The sequence below is a fragment of the Adiantum capillus-veneris genome, chromosome 14 (genome assembly GCF_014529385.1).
Source record: "Adiantum capillus-veneris isolate H3 chromosome 14, ASM1452938v2, whole genome shotgun sequence".
Lineage (NCBI taxonomy): Eukaryota > Viridiplantae > Streptophyta > Polypodiopsida > Polypodiales > Pteridaceae > Adiantum > Adiantum capillus-veneris.
Genome location: NC_140944.1, coordinates 114,857,541 through 114,864,273, shown reverse-complemented (window position 1 = coordinate 114,864,273; position 6,733 = coordinate 114,857,541). Strand labels below are relative to the sequence as shown.

Genomic DNA, 6,733 nt, shown 5'->3' with positions numbered 1-6,733 from the left:
TTCTAATCAAAAGCTCATTATTCTTCCCACTCCATCTATTGTGTCTTGGCGTCTTCCTTTGTGCTCAGAGCTCGGGGCTTGTGTGTGGACCCTTGGAGTTTGTGTATAGAAAGAGAGAGAGAGAGAGAGAGAGAGAGAGAGAGAGAGAGAGAGAGAGAGAGAGAGAGAGAGAGAGAGCATCTGTGAGTGCAAGAGAGAGCAAGAGATAGGAGGGAGTGATTGTCGCTATGTTATATTTCTCGAGGTGTGTGCTATGTGTTGAGCTATTTACGAGTTTGTGTTTGTAAGGTGCATATAGCTAGGTGGGTGTAGTCGTGAATTGTGCAAATTACAAGCTTACTAGTAAAGCTATACAGAAAATACAGTGTTTGTGAGTCTATCCAAGTGGCTTGGGGTGTTGGATATCAGCTGGGCTATAGAGAGTCGTCTAGTTTGTGTACTGTGTGTGTTCCCATTTCCCCCATTCCATCAGTTGTGCCCTCACTGAGGACTCGCTGATCGCTTTGAAGAAGACAATGCAAAGATCAACCAAAGGATACCATGGCAGCTCAAAGCTATGGCCCTATTTTCACGGGTGAGGAGGATCTGGTTGAATGGATTGCACACTTTGAATTATACATGCTATCATTGCGGATGCCTAATGAAGACAACAAGATGGACACTATTCCATTTGTGCTACATGGCAAGGCAAAAGCATGGTTCAATACATTGCAGGGCGAGCCGCGACACGCATGGTCGGCTCTACGGGCAAGCCTCTTACAAAATTTTTGGAAGGAAGTATGGCCTATGGACTTGGACGCGAAACTGAAGGCTCTCAGGCAAGATGAAGTGAGGAATTTAATGTTTTTCTTAATCGGTTTGAAGGGAGAATGTTGGGCAGAATTAGCCACATCAATGCAATTGGCCAACGGCAACTACTTTAAGATGGACAAATTTATGGCATGTCTACATCCCAAGGTACGAGAAAAGGTGGATTTTGAAATCCCCGAGAACTACAACGGTGCTGTAGCAATTTCTCGATCAAAGAGCAGGAAGATCAAGAAGAAGATCGAGAAAAATATGGTGGGACATGAGCAGCCACGAACCCCTTAAGGCGAGGTTTGAGCAGAGGACCAATCAAATCGTGGAGTAGCGGCTATTCCTCAACAATTGGTACGTACTGTTCAATATTTGTCAGAACAAATGCAAGAGCTTCCTTTAAGTATAATGGATAGAGGGCATCAAAGAACGGGAAGGGGAAGAGCTAGGTAGTTGCCTAGCCGTTGCTATAATTCCGGCAAAGAAGGACACTACGCACCGGATTTCCTGCATCCACCAAGGGAAAGAGGAGGTTTGTACCCACTATTCGGAAGAGGGAGAGGACAAGGTCAATTCAACGGGCAAAGAGATCAGTAGTCTGACAATCCTGTGCCTCCCGCTCCTCAAGGTAATGAAGAAGTTCATCGTGTTAACATAATTGGAGTAGATGAGCAGATAGTGGATGTTTTGGCCAACAAGAGAGCACGTGAAGGAAGAGAGACGGAGACAGAACGGGAGACTAGAGATCCCAAAGGCAAAGGGAAGGTTGACAAAGGTAGAGAGCCTGTAGAGACAAGCAAAAGAAGAAGGAGATGCAAAATCAGCAATCCGACTACCAACTTGGAAGGGATCATCCAGAATATGACTTGGTGAGTGATGTCAAAAATCAGAAGTCTAATATTACTTTCGGTCAATTTCTTGCTTCAAATGCTAAATTACAACGTTAGTTGTCTACTAGTGCTAGCACCAGGCTTCCACAAACAAAAGCAAGAGTGCATACGGTGGGGAATCTAGCATTGAGGATTGGGAGTCCAGCCGATGTGCTTCCGCTTGTTGATGCTCTTATTGAAAAGAAGATGCAGGTACAAGCATACATCGATGGAGGGTCACAAGTGTGTGTCATGACTGAATCTGCTATGGAAGATGCAGGAGTTAAAGCAGTGGTAAGATCTAATGTGCGAATGAGGATGGACAACCATACCAAGGCAAGGTGTTTGGGCATAGCACAGGATGTGAAGGTAAAAGTTATGGGTGTTGAATGCCTTGTTGATTTCTTAGTTATGAAAGCTGGCAACAACGCCTACCCTATCATATTGGGTAGACCATGACTGCTTGCAATCGGGGCCAAACAAGATTGGGGGAAAGGGGTATTTACTTTGTTTGATAAAGAGAATGATAGATAGGTAACACTTGATTTACAGACAAGGGAGAGGTCCTTCCATCCCATGGCAAAGGATGGGGGGGATGATTCAACAACAAGCTGCGAGTATGAGACGGAGTCAATCTATGATGAAGGCAACACAAGTACAGAAGAGGAAGAGAGTGATGAAAACCTTCTCCACTTTGATGCTGATCTCTTTGGGGTTACTATCAATAACTCTATTCCAAAAAAAGATCTACAAGGTGCCAAGGAAGTCAAACACAGGATCATACTCAAGGAGGGGTATAAACCAAAGGCATAGAAGCTAAGGAGATTAGGTGAAATTTAGAAGGAGGCTCTATGGCAGGAAATCAACAAGCTATTGAAGGCAGTTATTCTATCCCATGCAAGAATCTGAATGGGTCTCCCCGGTTGTCATAACACCTAAGAAGAACGGCAAATGGCAAAACTACTATCCTTTACCCTTCCAGGATGAAACTTTAAATCAAGTTGTAGGTCATGAAAGGTACTCTATTATGGACGGCTTGTCTAGATACTTCCAGATAGGCATTGCACTTAAAGACCAGATGAAAACCACCTTCATTTCACCATGGGGTTGTTTTGCCTACTGCAGAATGCCCTACGGCTTCGTGAATGCTTACGCAACTTTTCAAGATTGGATGGATAAAGTGTTTGGTCCCTACCTTGGTAAGTTCATCAGAGTTTTCATGGATGACATAGGGTGTTACAGTTCCAGGGTTGATCATTTGTCAAAGTTAAAGCTATGCTTTCAACAATTGGATGAAGTAGGTGGTCAATTGAATCCTAAAAAGTGTAAGTTAGCTCAACCTCGAGCTCACTTGCTAGGGCCTCACAGAATGGTATCGAAGCGGATCCGGACAAGGTAAAGGCTCTTGTGTTGATGGAGCCTCCCAAAAGTGCTACAGGTTTGGCATCATTTGTGCATAAATTGAACTACCTCTCTCGATTCTTTTGGATGCTTTCACAATATGTATACCCTCTTCAAAAAATGAGTCAACAGGTTCATGGCTTTCAATGGAATGAGGACACACATGTAGCTTTTTACTGGGCTAAAGAAATCTTACGTCAATTGCCTATTGTTTGTCCTCCCAATTGTGAGGATGATTTTTATGTTGCTATGACAGTGGGTACAATTGCAATTGGTGCAGTCCTACTACAAAAGGTAGAGCGGTGCTACAAACCCGTCTACTTTGAGAGTCGGGTCATCAGTCCAGGAGAGATGTCTTACAGAGAGGCTGAGCAATGGGTGATGACACTAGTGTTTGCTTGCAGGAAGTTCAAAGTGCATTTAATTGTTGGCAGGTTTTATGTGCTTACCTCTAACAATTTATTACCTAAAGTGGTGCTTCACCTACGACCAGGGAGGCGCATTATGAAGTGGGAACTAGAGCTACAGGATTTCAATTTTGAGTTTAAAATTGATCACACTTGCAGGTCACATCTTACAGACGTGCTGGTAAATAAGGGTGTAGATCTGCTGGTGTATCCCAGGGTGGTTTGAGAAGAGGCAAACGATGAACCGGATCTAAAATAAGCTTTTGTCATGTGGTTTGATGGTGCTTACAGGAGGATTGTCAAAAAAGCCGGAGGTGGGGTCATTATACAGGATCCACAAGGTAACACTATTTTCTCAAAAGCTTATGTTTGGGAGGATGTGCATACAAACAATGAGACAGAGTACTTGGCTCTCCACTTGGGCCTTAAACAGTGTATCAAGTTTGGGATATCCAGGCTCATAGTGAAGGGAGATGCCCTTTTGGTTATTAAACAACTATTGGGGCAATGGCAAGTGAAGAGGTATCCTGTCAAGCATTGTTTTTTTTCTATTAAAAAGTTGTTGAAGGTTTTTGAAGTGGTGCAATTCAATCATGTTAGGAGAGAGCAAAATCAAGAAGCTGACCACTTAGCCAGTAGCCGAGTACAGATACATGTAGCAGGTTTATATGTGACGCCGGCTAGCTATGCAGGTAGGGAAACACTAAAATATGTTGGTGAATTTTTGAGCACAGGTCAAGGTCCTGCAGGCATGTCCAAGCTACAAAGGAAAAGGGTTGCTCAAAAGGCTAGCAGGTTCACTTTGGTAGGCGAAGACCTTATGGCATAGGCCATGATGGAATATTAAGGAGGGTTCTCTACAAGGAAGAAATCGGCATGGTCTTGACACAATGTCATGAAGAAAGCGGGCATCAAGGTAAGGATCAAGTACTCTTTCACATTCTCAGAGCAGGTTTTTGGTGGCCATCTCTTGTACGGGATGTTCATTACTGGTGTAAGACGTCTCACAAATGTCAAGTTATGGGTGAGCGGCGTTTAGTAGCGGAGTCACAAGGGGCTATCTTGGCCCAAAATGCATTTGAAAAGTGGGGATTGGATGCTATTGGCCCGCTTCCCAAGTCTACAAGTGGAAAAAAATACATTTTGGTAGACATCGACTACCACTAGATGGGTAGAAGCCAAAGCGGTCAAGGAGGTAAATGCTCTTTCAGTTGCTCAGTTTGTATTTGATTCTGTCTGTTGTCGGTTTGGAGTGCCATAGGTTTTGATATCAGATAGAGGACAAGGATTCCACAGCAAGCTAGTACGTGCTTTGGTAGAGAAGATGGGAATTCAACACAGATTCTCATCTCCCTATCACCCACAATGTAACGGTTTGGTTGAAAGTGCAAATGGTCAGATCATTAAAATGCTCACCAAGTATATTTATAAACAGGTGGACAATTGGGAGGGGAATCTTGATAAATGCTTATAGGCCTACCAAACTTCTTATAAAGTGGCCACCAATTTCACTCCCTACGAATTGGTGTTTGGAAAAGAAGCAGTCTTACCTATACAAATCAACTAGGGGCATTAAAAGGTTTATGGCAAGCTAATGTGAATCAAAGAGATGTTTTGCACGACAGGATCACACAATTGGAGACTTTGAAGATGGATCGAGAGGCTGCAACAGATTTCTATGTGCAACAAAGAGAGAAACGTATTGCAAAGTTCAATCAAAGATTGCCAAAAAAGGAGCTACAAGAAGGGGATTTGGTTATGAAGTACGAGAGCTACCTTGATTTCACGTTCCAAAAAAAGTTCAAGAAGAAGTGGATTGGGCCCTACAAGATTTCCAAAGCTTTCCCTAATGGTACTTATCAGCTAGAGCGGTTGAATGGTAATCTCATTCGACACAGGGTAAATGGAGTTCGTCTCAAGATCTATTTTGACAGAGCTCTCACGCCAGATGTTCATCAGGTTCTTGTTGAAGGGGTTGGGCATCCCACTTAAGGGTGCACTCCAAGATAGCAAAAAGACATGAATAAAACTTTGTACATATAACTTTATTTCATCTTTGCATAGTGTTAGTAGGTTTACAGTTTTGAATAATAAGAGCTTTCATTGGTTGAACATAAATGTTCAACCAGTGGGTTGGGCAATGATGCTGCAACACAGTTATGTTGGTCTAGTAGAATGGTTCTTGCATTGGTATGGAGTCATGCGGATACAGGTCAAGGCCATGAAGTCAATACCAAAATGCCGGTAGCGGCAAGCTTGATCATGATGCCAAACGTGGCAATTAGCAGGTCAAAGATTGGTTTTTAATCTCTAATGATCGGTATGCTCGCATATGCATAAAGCATGCTATCGGGTTTCTCTATGATTCAATCATTTGGTTACGGGGTTTTTTGGAGATCCATTTCACGTAAAAGCTAGGACAAGGCCATCTATCGTGGTTACATTGAGGGTTGCATGATCCAATGCCTGTAGCGGCAATATCTCTGAGTATCAAAGAGATGGTTTGGTTCTCGAAGGCCAATTGTTATCTTCTAGCGGCTGTAAAAGTCGGGTCGTCTTCAAACAAAGGTAATTTCTTCAAAGCTTTTGGAGGTGATCGGTGTCCGGTGGGAGTGACCACTAAGTCTCAAGGTTAAAAAGTGGGTTTCTAAAATAAACACCATGCTAAAAAAGTCTGGACGATCTGCAGACGAAGACTGAATTGTTGCCAGATGGTCGATGACTAGTTGTGTGCATCACATAGACGAGAAGCTACACCAGGGGCAGCATGAGCGCCAGATGGAGGAGTACCAAGGTGGTTGGAGCCGGGCAAACCCATGTGCTCAAAGCTCGGGGCTTGTGTGTGGACTCTTGGAGTTTGTGTATAGCAAAATAGAGAGAGAGAGAGAGAGAGAGAGAGAGAGAGAGAGAGAGAGAGAGAGAGAGAGAGAGAGAGAGAGAGAGAGAGAGAGAGATAGCATGTGTGAGTGCAAGAGAGAGCAAGAGATGGGAGGGAATGATTACCGCTATGTTATATTGCTTGCGGTGTGTGCTATGTGTTGAGCTATTGACGAGTTTGTGTTGGTAAGGTGCATATAGCTAGGTGGGTGCATATAGCTAGGTGGGTGTAGTCGTGAATTGTGCAAATTATGAGCTTACTAGTAAAGCCATACAAAAAATACAGTGTGTGTGAGTCTATCCGAGTGGCTTGGGTTGTTTGATATCTATTGGGCTATAGAGAGGCATCTAGTTTGTGTACTGTGTGTGTTCGCATTTCCC

General features: G+C 43.4%; 2 pseudogenes; both read left to right on the top strand.

Annotated features, from left to right (window-relative positions):
- Positions 1-540: 540 nt before the first annotated feature.
- Positions 541-1,456, top strand: LOC147442976 (uncharacterized; annotated as a pseudogene).
- A 1,382-nt stretch (positions 1,457-2,838) lies between these two features.
- LOC147442975 (uncharacterized) lies at positions 2,839-6,350 on the top strand (annotated as a pseudogene).
- Positions 6,351-6,733: the final 383 nt, after the last annotated feature.